The following is a 15,332-nucleotide window of genomic DNA, read 5'->3' on the forward strand; positions in this document are numbered from 1 at the left end:
AAGAGTTGAATTGGACGCAGGGTCCTATTTTCATTGCTGCTAAAAGCAGGTTTTTGAAGTTCTTGAGGAAAGCATATGTTAGCATATGTTAGGGAAATAGCACGAACAGGAGGCTGGGTGGCTGAGAGTTTAAAACATTTGTCTTTCCTCCTGGCCTCTCCAGGTGGGGCACAGATCGGCTTTTTCTCTACGCCTTGAATTCTCGGGAAGCATTTGGGGTTTCAGCACCTGACATGGGCTCAGGAAGGCAAAATCAGGGCTGCATGTGTGTATTCCGGGGGCACTAACCTTCCTCACCCTGGGGGTGCTCAGAGAGTCTCCAGTGAGGACAGAAAGGAGTGAACCACTAACTTCCCCTGGGTATTTTTAAATTACTTCCAGGGCTTTCTCCTACATGCATCATAGATGCCCAGGAAGCTTCCGGCTTCAACTCTTTGACCAGCAGATGGACCAGTACAAGCAAAATGGCAGCTGGTCCTGCTTCACGTAAATAAAAGCCTGGAGTCTCCGTTTCCTGTCTGAGATCCAAAGCTGGTAAGAGACAAAATCAGGATTTCAATCCAAGAGGTTTGGTTCCACAAGCCCCTGGGTTAATCTAGTTGCCTTGGGCCATCCAGGCGGAGACCACATTTAGATTTCTTGAGCCATGCTCCCTAAACCAGCATCTGTGGAAGTGGAGTGTCCCTTAGTGATACTGACCTCAGTGACAGCAGCTCCTCAGCATCTCACCCTTCTGCTCCACGGCGGAGACTTGGATACCTGGCCTCACTGCTTCCAGATCATGTGTTGAAAATATTTCAGGGAGAAGTTCCCTGGTGGCTCAGCAGGTTAAGGATCTGGTGTTGTCGCTGCCGCAGTGCAGGCTTCATCTAGACCCAGAACTTCCATATGCCAAGGCTGTAGTCAAAAAAAAAAAAAAAAAAAAAAAAAGAAAGAAAGAAGATTAGGCGAGGGAAGGAACATTTCTCCAACTTCTCTTCCATGATTAAAAATATGTATTTGGTTTGATATCTATTTTTATCTAGATATTATCCCTTCTTTTATTGTGTTTCCTCCTAAAACAAGAGTAATAACCATTGAGTGTGGAACACTTGGGAGCTATGTAAAATATATAGATAAAAAGCTGAGGGGAGGAAGCTTAAAATAAATCCTAGTTCTATCTCAAGAGGTTAGCATTGTCAACATTTTGGAATATATCTCATTGCATATTTTATGTACATCTACGTTATAGGTATAACATATTTTATATAAATTATTTTGTAAAAATGAAATCATACTCAGTTGTTTTATTGATATATTGGTTCACAACAGATTTTGAGTATCCTTTTGTGTCGTTGAATAGTCTTCTGCAACAGATTTTTAACAGCTGGAAACCATTCCCTTCTATGGCTACACCTTAAAATATTTAAGGAATCCCCTCTAATTGGACATGTAGGTTATTCCCTATTTTTCACTAATACAATTGTTGCCATGACACATTTGTGGCTTATTTCACTCAGCATAATATCTTCAAAGTTCATCCATGTTGTAGCAGGTGTCAGAATTTCGTTCCTTTTTAAGTCCAAAAGTATTCCTTGTACGTAGATAACACACTTTCTTCATCCATTCCTCTGTCCTTGGACACTTGGGTTGTTTCCACCTTTGGGCTGCTGCGAATAATGCAACCTCATTTCTGCTACATTCTGGAGATGAAAGCCACCCCCAAGGCCAGCCCAGAGTCAAGAGGGTGAAGAAATAGAGCCCATCAACGGAGGGGAGGGCCAGCGACATCACCTTGTGAGGCCCATGGATGCAGGGAGACCTGAGTCCTCAGGGCCGTTGTGTAAGACGCATCAACCAGAGAGGCGGACACTCGCATTGACGGCCAGAGGGAGCTAGACAGGAGCACAGTGACATGTAACAGGTTCCGAGTGCGAAGTCCAGAATGGTTGGTTCGAAGAATAACTCGCACATGTGCAGGAAGGGGAAAGTGAGTGTGTTTGTGGCACGGAGATTTGGGGTGAGAGAACTCTGCTTCCCCCTCATTTGGAGACCTAATGAGTTTAGTGCTGTGCTTATGAGTTGAATAGAAACAACCTCTGTGTAATGAGTGAGCTGGTCTGTGTCGCATTTGAAGTGATGAGACAAGGGGGCTGCCTGGGAGCAGAGAGCCTGACTTCCAGCTTCCCCAAGTCCTAAACAAAAACTGGCCGAACTACCCATCCTCAATCAATCCCACCGTCCCTGTGCTTACGTTTTCTCAACAGTAAAATGGAAATCCTGACATCTAGCTTGCCATGCCTAGATGAACTAATGTTTGTGAAAGTCACTTAAAAAAAAAAAAAAAAAAAAGGAAAAACATTATTTTGTGTCTCTCCTTCCTCCGTTCCCCGGGTGATCGCTTTCAAGCAGCCACATGCTCTTTTTTGGTGTCCAAGTCTCCCTTTCTTCCCATCTGGGGTCGCTGACAATGGTCTGGTCTTTGCTTTATCTGATTTCTCTCTGAAGTATGGCCAGGTGCCCCCCAAAGACTCAAGAGCTAAGTTTACCAGGATGCTTCCTGGTACATTTCGATTTCAAAGTGCACGGCAGGTTCTGATGCATGTTAAACAGTAACGAGGACCACAACAGAAGTGGCCCGCGGCCCCGACCTCCTGTCTATCTTCCTGTTTCCCCGCCAGGGGGTGGATGAGCAGAGGCCCCCAGGAGGCCGTTCAGAGCAGAATGAAGGCCGCCTGCCTGGTTGCTACCCCTCAATGAGAAGGCCCTGGATGATAAGGCAGGAGGAGAGGCTGTCTCCCTGAACCTCAGTTTCTTCATCTGTAAAATGGGGGTGATGCTGGGCCAGGATTAAGGGTGAGGTGAGTGAGGCCGAGCAAGGACAGGGTAGAATGCTGTCTTATTTAAAACATTGGGAGTTCCCAGTGTGTCGCAAGGAGACCTCTGGCATCTCTGCAGCACCAGGATGCAGGTTCGCTCCCCTGCAGGTTCAATCCTGGGCAGGGCACAGTGGGTTAAATGATCCGGCATAGCCGCAGCCACAGGGTAGGTTATAACTGCAGCACTGATCTGATCCCTGGCTCAGGAACTCCATATGCTGTGTGGGGGCCAAGAAATAAATAAAATTGTGATAATACGCTCATCATGAATTGTTTGCATTTGCTCTTTTGAAGTGGCATGAAAACACTCTCTTGATGATTGAGTTTGGGGCACCCCAGTCAATCGGGGGCCCTCTGTGAGTGCCTCACTCGCCTCACCTTAGTCTTGGCCCTGCAGAATAGTGCCAATCTCCTGGGGTGACTACAAGGATTAAAAGAGGTACTGAACGGGAATCGGTGACAGGCACAGTGCCAGAGAAAGGCGATCTGTGGTTCCAATCACTGTGTTCATTTTGTCCATTCCTCTGCCTGGACCAGCAAATTGTGAGGCTGAGAGAGATCACACAACGTCCAAGGCAGCCGGCACTTAACACTGGCATACCCGTCCTTTTTCCTCCCTGCAGACTGAGTCACAGAGGCAGGAAAGTCCTTTGTTTTCTCAGTCTAGACAATGTTTTTCTTTTTCTTTTTTAGGGCCGCACCTATGTTATATAGAATTTCCCAGGCTAGGACTTAAATAAGAGCTGTAGCTGCCGGCCTACACCACAGTCACAGCAACACCAGATCCGAGCCACACCTGTGACCTACACCACAGTTCACAGCAACCCTGGATCCTCAACCCACTGAGCGAGGCCAGGGATCAAACCTGCGTCCTCATGGATACTAGTGGGGTTTGTAACTGCTAAGCCACAAGAGGGTGTTTTTCTTTCTTTCTTTTTTTATTTATGTTTTATTTTTTAATTATTTATTTATTTGTTTATTTTGCTTTTTTTTTCAGGGCTGCACCCGCAGCATATGGAGGTTCCCAGGCTAGGGGTCAAATCAGAGCTACAGCTGCCAGCCTACACCACAGCCACAGCAACACAGGGTTTGAGCCACATCTGTGACCTACACCACAGCTCATGGCAATGCCAGATCCTTAACCCACTGAGTGAGGCCAGGGATCGAACCTAAGCCTCATGGTTCCTGGTCGGATTCATTTCCGCTACACCAGGATGGGAACGCCAGGATGTTTTTCATTTCATGTTGCTGCTCCCAGAAATGGACTCTGTCCTGGGATAAGCAAGGCAGCCTCTCCCTACTGCCCCCAAATTGAGGTCAGGTACAACCACCACCATCCGGTCCCCTGGCACTAGGTGCCAATGACAGCAGAGGCCACTCTCATGGATCTGATGGGCTATACTTCCTCCCTCCAGGCCCCCACCAGGTGGGGCCCGGGACTTCTCCCCTGCAGGCTCCAGGCCCATCTCACTCTGTCCCTGCAGCCCCGAGCACAGCCTGGCACAGAGCAGGCCCTCCTAGAGCGCCGATGGGATGAAAGAAGTTTCAAGAGCTGGAAGGAAAGAACGAAGGCACACGAGAGCCTTGATTCAAATCCAGCTCTATCTTTTGAATATCACTTTTCTCCTCTGTAAGCTGGGGTCAGTCACCACCCCTAATAAGAGAATTAAATACTTCTCTTTAAATTATCTAAATAAGAGAAACACCAAATCCGGTGTACGGCACCTCAAAAATCCTCAGTACGTAGATTTGAGAATCCCAAAGAAACAGCTCAGGGTTTCACAATAGCAGCACTGCTGACATTGGAGGCAGGAGAATTCTTGGTTTGGGGGGCTGTCCTGGGCATCATAAGGTGTTTAACAGCATCTCTGGCCTCCACCCTCTGGAGACCCAGGAGCAGAGTCCCATGTGATCACCCCCAAAAAAAGTCTCCTCACGGAAGCAACCTCAGTGTCCATTAACAGATGAATGGATATGAATGGATAAAGAAGGTATGGTACATATATATACAATGGAATACTACTCAGCCGTAAAAAAGAACATAATAATGTCACTCCCAGCAACATGGATGGATCTAGATATTATCATACCAAGTGAAATAAGTCAAACAAAGACAAATATATTATAGTGCTTATATGTGGAATCTTAAAAAAAAAAGATACACATTATTTATTTACAAAATGGAAATAAACCCACAGACATAGAAAACAAATTTATGATTACCAAAGAGGAAAGGAGGGGCAGAGGGATAAGTGAGGAGGCTGGGATTAACATACACACTCTACTGTATAAAGGAGACCACCAACAAAGACCTACTATACAGCACAGGGAGCCATACTCAATATGCTGTCATAACCTATAAGGGAAAGGAATCTGGAAAGGGATAGATAGGTAGGAATGTATAACTGCATCACTGTGCTCTACACCTGAAACAAACCCAACCCTGCAAATCAACTATACTTCAATTGGAACAAAGTCTCCAGACATTGCCAAATGCCCCCTGAGAGGCGAACTTGCCTCTGGTTGAGAAAGTGATGTAGCCCACTGACCCAGATTTTTTTTAAGAGAAAAAGAGATGATTCTTATGATGTTCTCATTTTCTCAGGACTCGGCAACAGAAATGAATTAAGATTGGGAGTTCCCATTGTGGCTCAGGGGGTTAAGAACCCCACTAGTGTTCATGAAGATGTGGGTTTGATCCCTGGCCTTGCTCAGTGGGCCTTGCTCACTGGTGTTGCTGTGAGCTGTGGCCTAGGTCACAGATGTGGCACAGAGGCAGCTCAGATCCTGAGTTGCTGTGGCTGCGGTGTAGGCCGGTAGCTGTAGCTCCGATTCAACCCCTAGCCTGAGAACCTCCATATGCCACAGGTGTGGAAAAGAAAGAAAGAGAGACAGAGGCAGAGAGAGAGAGAGAGGAAGGAAGGAAGGAAGGAAGGAAGGAAGGAAGGAAGAGAAAGGAAGGAATTAAGGTCGAGTGGGAAGACACTAAAATGATAAGAAAAACAATAGTAACAACATTATGAGACTAGACAACATTATCTGAGTGCTCGGCAGGCTTCTAACCCGCTTGATGCCCTGTGGGTACATCACCTCTGAGACTGAGCGTGTCCCAGCAGGGTAGCTGTTATGATTCAATTTTCCAGATTAGGAGACTGAGGTTGGAAGGATCGGATGACTTGCCCAGAGCCACAGAGCCGTGAGTGGCTGGTCTGGAGTTCCAACCAGGTGGCACTGACTCCAGGAGATGCATCTTTCCCACAACTCCATTTTTGTGTCTTTCACGCGTCATTTTTTTTTAAATTCACTGTTTCTTAAATTTTTATTTTTTATGGCCACACCCATGGCATAGGGAAGTTCCCAGGCCAGGAACTGAATCTAAGCCACAGGTGGGACCCATGCCACAGCTGTTGCACTGGACCTGCAATCAAACGTGCACCTCCGCATTCAGGTTCTTAACCCACTAATGCCACAGCGGGAACTCCTCAAAGGTCTTTCAATCCGTGTTCCAATTCCTGGTTGAATAATCTCCATCTGACCGTCTCTCTCTCTCCCTCTCAGCCCCCCATCCCCCACCGGATGCGCAAGAATGAAAATATCTGGAGAAAAAAAAAATGGGACGAATTTCTAAAAACTTCCAACCCAAAGTCTGGAAGGCTCTTGCCTGGGTGATTAAATTAAGAGAAAGTATGCTTCGCCAGAAAAGGCCCCCGCCACACTGAATTCTTGTTCATCATGTTGTTTTTGGATGAAGAGCAGGGTCCTCTGAGTACGGTTGGAGCTGAGACGATTCTGCCCCCATGGGTCTAGAAGCAGCACCCAGGCTCTGGGGGTCCCGGGGGACAGGAAACCTTTCCTGCATTTAATTTCCTTTTCTCTTTCTTTCTTTCTTTTTTTGCCTTTTCTATCTTTTTAGGGCCGTAGCCACATCATATGGAGTTCCCAGGCTAGGGGTCACATTGGAGCTGTAGCTGCCGGCCTACACCACAGACACAGCAACATGGGAGCCAAGCCGCGTCTACAACCTACACTACAGCTCACGGCAACGCCAGATCCTTAACCCACTGAGAGAGGCCAGGGATCGAACCTGCGTCCTTGTGGATACTCGTTAAGTTTGTTAACCGCTGAGCACAACGGGCACGTCTGCATTTAATTTCTGAAGCTCCCTTAGGAAAGCATCCCTACTGGTGCCCTCCAGGGCCATCCAGCCATCACTCTGCAGTTTCCAGAACACACAGTGACAACCAAGAGGGGCTCACCAACATCAAGAGTCCTGTCACGCTACTCAGAGTGTGGTTCCTGGACAGGCAACAGCACCCGGGAGCTCATAGAAATGCAGATCCTCAGGCCCCAAGCCCAGACCAACTGAACCAGATACTCCTCTGGCGGGCCCCAGAAATCTGTGTTTTCTCAAGCCTTCCCGGGGATTCCAAGGCCACTGGTCTTGTTACACACCAGCCTTCAGCCCCTCTTCACTTCTCAAAGAAAGAGTCCTCTCCATCTTGAGCCAAGATGAAGAATTTGGGATCCGAGAAGGAGAAAGGAGTTATCTGAAACCTGGGAGTTCCTGCCATGGAGCAGCAGAAGCGAATCCGACTAGGAACCACGAGGTTGCTGGTTTGATCCCTGGCCTCACTCCGTGGGTTAAGGATCCCGCGTTGCCGTGAGCTGTGGTGCAGGTCACAAACGTGGCTCGCATCTGGCGTGGCTGTGGCTGTGGTGTAGGCTGGTGGCTACAGCTCCAATTAGACCCCTAGCCTGGGAACCTTCATGTGCCGCAAGTGTGGCCCTCGAAAAGACAAAATAATAATATTTAGCCAGCATCTGGGTCAGGGAGCCTTTATTTTCCGTTGCCTTTTATAATGGGTCTCCACAATCTAACATGTCTTTGAGACGACATTTTCCAACTTTCCAAACCACAGTGGACGTCTGCCTTGCAGAGGCCATTCACTGTAGCCCAAAGGGGCCAAGCTTTGTAACACCAGGAGTCAGCCACTGACGGCAGAGGACACGCGGTCGTGGATGGCTCCTGATGAACAGGAAGGACCAAAATCCAGGGAAAGCGAACAGCAGAACCCAAATGGTTAAGTGGCAAGGGGGAGGCTGGGTCCCGTGCCAGCTCATGGTGAAGTGACACATGTTTTTGCTTTGCGTGATCAGTTTTTACTTTTAACATTGAAGATTAAAATTAAGTGCATTACCATAGATCAGTTTACAGGGATTTGGTACATCTGTTTTGGAAATGTAAAACAAGACTGAGTAACATCATTATATGTATTACCAGAATTGGGGAACGGTATCAATAACAGCCTGGACCGCCTCCACGTGCCACCTCTCCATTTCAGCAATCCTCACCCTTGGAAGATGTTTGCCCATGGCTGGTAGAAGAACTCCCCTCCAAAAAATTAAAAAAAAAAAAAAAAAAGCATCGAGGCACCGATTCGCAGCCCAGACCCTCCGGGGGCCGGGCCCCCAAAGCAGCCACCTCCCCAGCAGAAGCCCCAGCCAGCACCCCACCCCCAGCCCGTGCCTGGCCTGACACCCCACACGGTGCCTCGGTTGCCAAGAGTTTGATGCTGACCTCTGAGGTCCGGCCCAAAGGGAGAAGGCTGGCAAGTTCGATTATTGCTTCAATAATGAGCGAATGGTTTCTGGTTTGCTATTTACACTGCTCTCCGGGAGAGAAAACAAGTCTTCCAACTGAAGTCCTCCAATTTCTACTATTTATCCAAGATTACACATCTAATCCCATAATAAAACACCGTTCCTGCCCAGAAAGCAGAGTGATTGCCTACAGATGTGCCCAGACCAAACACGTGCACATCCAAAACGGCCACCAGCGGGAGACCTTATCTACCCTGGGCCGGTGACCGAAATGGCTCATTAGCTTCTGGAACTTTCCGAGGGGAAATCCCAGACAGAGAACGAAAAAGGCAGGGGCAGGCTGGCGACAGAGGCCTCGTAGCTGGATGGGCTCCCCGGGGGATGGGAGGCCACACTCTGCCTGACTTCAACTAACACCTTGTAGGCTGATGAAGTTTGGCCCCAACTGCGTGCCTTCACTGACACATGAAAATAAAATACTTTCCTCACGCGCCTGGCCCAGCATCAGGAAAATACCTCATCTGAATTTTTATTCCGCTGACAAATGATGTGAGTCCCAGCCTTCATCTACTTGCTTCGATTCAATATCTGAGTGTGGCCAAGATTTCTTAATTTGCCCATTTCTCTTGGTACCGTTGAGAACGAGAGCTTCGGAGGAAAACATACCAGGAGGCAAAGAGGGATGTCTACCTGCTCATCGAGAAGCCCGGGAAATTTCTGGATCACGTCACATAACCATCTCGCCTGCCCCTTGATTTGTCTCTCAATATGCTGTTTAAAAATCTAACCCAATCACCAAGCCCAACAAGCAGTGGGTTGATTATTACTTTTGATAGAAAGGTTCATAACATCCCGTAATGTGTGTGCATTTTTTATTCCTTTTGGCTACTAGACACTGAAACCATTTGGGACTTTTATTAAAATGCATTCAGCTGCTCTTTAGGATGAGGTTAATGTGGGATTTATGCCTCTGTGGTGTGCGGTGCACAAAGCGGTAATAACGCTTGTTTAGTACTTAGTGCACGTACAAAAACAGTCGGCTATACACATCGAAGGAATATAAAGATGGGCTGAAAAAGCACAGAATAGGGAGGGATTTCTTCAAGTTGGGGGCTTGCCTAGGAAACCAGGCAAGGAGGGGGACTTGATTTTCATGGAAAATCGAATTCTCAGGTTCATGAGACAGGCTGGGGAGTAGCAGGTGGGGAACCCCAGAACGAAGCCTGGTTTGATAGACCCAGGCTTGTGAGAGGGACAGAGGGACAAGGGGGCCAGGAAGCCAGGGGCCCAGGGACAGACCCAGTCAGATTTCAGGTCTCAGGCCCCTGTAGTCTCCAAACCAGATGGACCCAAGCAAGATGGGGATAAAAATTGCAAGCAACTTCCTAATGGTCTGCTGGGCATCTGGGCAGCAGGCAGAGCATGTGTGTTTCCTACAAGCATTGGTGACGTGCTGCTTCAAAGAGAGGAAGTGATCCGGAAAACCCCTGGAAACCACCCCCAGACTATGGGATGGCCAGTGTCCTGCTTCTCTGCAGGATCAGAGGGGTTTTGGGGACCTGTGGACGGGAGGGGTCCTCCCTCCAGCTGCATCTCAGCCTGCTTCCCTGAGGCCAGGGGGATGCCCGATGAGGATGATGGAGCCCATTCTTCAGCTGCTGCCACTGAGTGTTGGAAGGATTGGACTGGAGGCTCTGCTCTCTGCTTCCCACCCCAAGGGAGGGCAGGCAGGCTGAAAGCAGAGGCCAACAGGGGCAGCCAGCCGCCAGCATCTCCCTGGCAAGACCAGCCCTCTCGCTGGTCTTCCTTCTTCTGCTCTTGACCTTTGAGCCATCATCCCCCAGCAGCTCCAGGGACCATCCGAGACTAAAAATCAAACCAGGTCTCTCTCTCACCACCTCAGACTTTTCCGGGGCTTCCCGCTGCACACAGAACATCCAGCATCCTTCCCAGAGCCCACGAGGCCCCGCACCATCTGGTTCCTGCCTCTTCCATCCTTCCACTCTCCCTCCCGGCTCACTCTGCACCAGCACCCTGGCCTCCTCTCTATCTCTTCTCTGTTCCAGGCTCAGGACCTTTACGCAAGCTGGTCCCCTGCCCAGGATGCTGTTGCTCCAGACACCTGCATGGCTGCCTCCTCATTTCCTCCGCGTAAAGGTTTCCTCCTGATAGAGACCTTATCTTGCCACCCAGTCAAAAGTGAGTCCCATCCCTCTCTTTCACAGCACCCTATTTTTATGGCATTTTAATCAGTATTGCATGCAGTGTCACCTTGTTGCCTTCGTTCATTTAGTGCTGTTTTTTTTGGCTCTTTTTTTAGTTGAGTTTTTTATTAAAGTATAGTTGATTTACAATGTTGTGCTAATTTCTGCTGTACAGCAAAGTAACCCAGTCATATATATATGTATATACACACATTGCCTTTCTTTGGGGTGGGAGGTGAGCCACACCCAAGGCATATGGAGGTTCCCAGGCTAGGGGTTGAATTGAAGCTGTAGCCGCTGGCCTACACCACAGCCAGATCTGAGCCACGTCTGTGACCTACACCACAGCTCACGGCAACGCCAGATTCTTAACCCACTCAGCGAGGCCAGGGATCCAACCTGTGTCCTCATGGATGCTAGTTGGGTTGGTTACCGCTGAGTCCCAATGGGAACTCCTGCATTCCTTTTCTTATATTACCTTCCACCATAGTGCATTCCAAGAGATTGGATATCGTTCCCTGTGCTATACAGTAGGACCTCATTGCTTATCCATTCTAAATGGAATAGTTGGCATCTACCCAACCCAAACTCCCAGTCCGTCCCACGTCTTCCCACCCACTGCCCCCTGGCAACCACAAGTCTATTTTCTTACGTCTCTGCGTCTGTTTCTGTTCTGTACATAGGTTCATTTGTGCCAAATTTTAGATTCCACATATAAGTGATATTATTTGGTATTTGTCTTTCTCTTTTTGACTTGCTTCACTTAACATGAGCATCTCTAGTTGCATTCATGTTGCTCCAAAGGGCATTATTTCACCCTTTTTATGGCTGAGTAGTATTCCATTGTGTACATGTACCACATCTTCTTTATCCATTCATCTGTCGATGGACATTTAGATTGTTTCCACATCTTGGCTATTGTGACTAGTGCTGCAATGAACATAGGGGTGCATGTATCTTTTTGAGTTCCAGTTGTGTCCAGATGCATGCCCAGGAGTGGGATTGCTGGATCATATAGTAGCTCTATATTCAGTTTTCTGAGGACCCTCCCTACTGGTCTCCATAGAGATTGTTGTTGTTCTGTATTCAGCTTCTCTGTTCCAGGACATAAGCCTTTTGAGGGCGAGGGCCATGCCTGCCTTGTTCACGTCTGTGTGCCAGCTTCTGTGTGAGCGGGGGCCAGGCAAGCAGTAGGGCTTAGTAAGTAAAGAGTTGTTGGATGGTTGAAGGGCGGTGGTTACCATGCACCAGGCAGTACAAGTACTTTACAAACATGATCTCATTCATTCCTCATGACGGCCCTGTACACAGGCTGCTGGACAGTTACCACACCCATGTGCTGGACACATACCACACCTCATACAGATGAGGCAATAGATACAGCCAGACAGAGCATTTACCAAGACCACACAGCCTAGCAAGAGGGCTCGGTGAGGACTCATGCCAAGGGCCACTTCTGACCCCAGAGCCAGTATGCTTGACCCTTAGGCTATACGACCTCCATTTGTGGATGACCCCAAGGAGGCTGTTGTCTGCCGACTGACCCAAGTCAAGGCAAGGCTGTTTTATAGGAGTCCTCGAACCCCCTCCTCGCTTTCCCAAACTTGAGACTGGTCTGGATCCCCCGCTGCAATGGGTGCCACATATCAATTTAGCTTCAGTGAGATCCAACGAGGCGAGAGCGTGAGAGAGCCTTCTCCTCCCTGCCCCTCCCTCTGGGAGCCCCCAGCTCACCCCAAACCACCTCCTAGACCAGCTCAGGGGCCCCTCGCTGTACCTTCCATGCCCTCCACCCTCAAGCACGTGCTTCGTCTCTCTCGCCACGCCCATCCCCTCTCCCCACCCTCACCCCCACCCCCTGGAGAATGACTTTCTCTTCCAAACACACACAGTCCACGGCAGGTCAGGAGAAAGTGATGGAAAGGGAACTAAGCTTGACTGCCAATCAAACTTTTAAAAACAGGTCCTCTGGCTTCCAATGGCCTCCACTACGTGCCTGTGGCTCATCTGAGGAATTATTCTGGGGCACCATTTGCTCTCCTTGGCACCATATCTCCAGCGTGCATATTAGACACATCCCAGGGCGGGGCGTTTTGCTTGGTTGCACTGGATGACGGATGTTCCCATAGCTGCAAACAAGACACTTTTGCTAAGAAGTTGGGGCTGTCGGAGAAGCATGAGGACCTTATTACTGGTGTTTGAATGAAGAAAGAGGAGGAAGGCAGCAGGGATCCCGCTCGACAGCATCAGGGCAAATGGCATGTCTAAGAAAGACAAATAGAGTAAGCCTCGGCTGGTATCTTAACAGGCAAGGCATTTAACTGGAACTACACCAAATAATTAAATTAAAATTGGCAGAGCCCCGCTGTGTGCACCACTCTAAAAACAATGCTAAAAGCCAGCATGGATTGAGGGCTTGCTGTATGCCAGGTATATATATTCCTTCCCTCAATCCTCTGTGAATTTTTCTTTCTTTCTTTTTTTTTTTTTTTTCACTTTTTAGGGCCTATGGAAATTCCCAGACTAGGGGTCCAATCAGAGTCGCAGCTGCCGGCCTACACCACAGACACAGCAATGCTGTGGGATCCAAGCCACACCTGTGACCTACACCACAGCTCATGGCAACACCAGATCCTTTAACCCACAGAACAAAGCCAGAGATCGAACCCTTGTCTTCATGGATGCTAGTCAGATTCGTTTCCCCTGCGCCACAACGGGAACTCCAATCTTTGTGAACTGGTTATTCCGATCCTTACAGATGAGGACACCGAGGCAGAAGAAGATTAAGTTCCATTCCAGTGCTGGGAATGGAACCGGAGGGCCGAGTGACATCCATCGCGCTGCCAGCTCCTGTGCTAAAAGCCTCCATCCTTTCAGACGAAGCCATATTTTGAAACCCAACTGCCCCATCACCTGGGGTGCTCTTTAAAAAAAAAAAAAAACACCCCTGCCCAGACCCCTGCTCCAACAAATTAAACCAGAATCGCTGGCAGTGGGCCCCGAGGCATGGGGATTTTTCAAAAGCTTTCAAAAGTGATTTTATGAGCAACCAGTCTTGACGCCCACTGCTCTAACTGAGTATGGTCGTTCTCAAAGTGGGGTTCTCAGACAAAGCAGCAGCAGCAGCACCCAGGGACTTGCTAGAAACACAAACTCCAGAACCTACTCTAGACCCTCTTGAGTCAGAAACTCCGGGATGGGAGGGCGTGCGGCAACTGATATTTTAACCACCCCTCCAGGCAATTCTAAAACATGCTAAAAATAAACAACCGCTGCCCTGGACGTGGGTTAATATCTCTCTGGGATCCTGAATTCAGTGTTGTTGGATATATACACAGAAGTGTGACGGCCGGATCATACGGTAGCTTTAGTTTTAGTTCTTTGAGGAACCTCCACACTGTTTTCCAGTGCAGCTGCATTATTTAACATTCCCGCCAACAGTGCTCAAGTGCTCCAGTTTCTCCACATGCAACCCTTGGTGTCTTCCGGTTGAGGGGTTGTTGTTTTTTATTTTTTATAAAGTCATCCTGACATGTATGAGGTGATAGTTCATGGTAGTTTGGGTTTGCATTTCCCTGATGATTAGCAGCATCTTTTCACATACCTGTTGGCCATGTGTGCATTCCTAAGAAGTGGAAACAACCTCAATGTTCATCAACAGATGAATGCATCAAAAAAATATGCAGTAGCCGTACAGCGAAATACTATGCTGCCTTCAAAAAGAAGTGAATCCTGCAATATGTAATGACATCAACAAACCATGAGGAAATTATGCTAGTGAAATAAGCCAGCCACAGGAAGACACGTACTGCATGATTCCACATACATGAGGTATTTAAGAGTCAAAAATCATAAAATTAAAAACTAGAATTGTGGTTACCAGGGGAGGAGGCAAGAAGGGACAATGGAGAAATATTGATCAGCAGGGATAAAGTTTCAGTTAAGTAAGATGAATAATCTCTAGAGCTCTGCACAGCATGGTACCTAGAGTCAACAATAACGTACTCGACATTTAAAAATTAAGAGGGTAGATCTTACATTGTGTTATCACAATTTAACCAAACACTGCTCTTTCTTTTTTTTAAATTTATTTTATTGATGTATAGTTGATTTATAATACGGTGTTCATTTCCACTGTACAGCAAAGTGATTCAGTTATACATATATATATACACATTCTTTTATATACATCCATCTATATATGTACATTTTACCATATTCTTTTCCATTACAGCTTATCACAGGATCTTGAATATAGTTCCCCGTGCTAGACAGTAGGACTTTGTTGTTTATCTATTCTCTATATAACAGTTTGCATCCTCCAACCCCAAACTCCTGATCCATCCCTCCTCCAACCCCCTTTTCCTTGGCAACCACAAGTCTGGTCTCTCTGTCTGTTTCTAGTTCACTGATGAATTCATGGATCACTGCTCTTTCTAGACTATAAACTCCATGCAGGTAAGTTTGGTTCACCCCCGTGTCCCCAGCCACTAGCACCAAATTACAAAATGAATGAATGGTTACTTGCTACACGATGCCGATGATCCTCCCATTACATTCCGAAAACTTGAGCCGGTAAAGATTTAGATCCTATTTGCAAGGTTAATTAAGGATTCCCTTAGTTATCTGTATCGTTGCGATTGAAATCATTGCCCTCCAAAGTGCTTAG

Source organism: Sus scrofa, chromosome 6 (genome assembly GCF_054392235.1).
Source record: "Sus scrofa isolate SSC_HxYL_T2T_F1_AM1 chromosome 6, Sscrofa_HxYL_maternal_Yorkshire_Landrace_v2.0, whole genome shotgun sequence".
NCBI classification, from domain to species: domain Eukaryota; kingdom Metazoa; phylum Chordata; class Mammalia; order Artiodactyla; family Suidae; genus Sus; species Sus scrofa.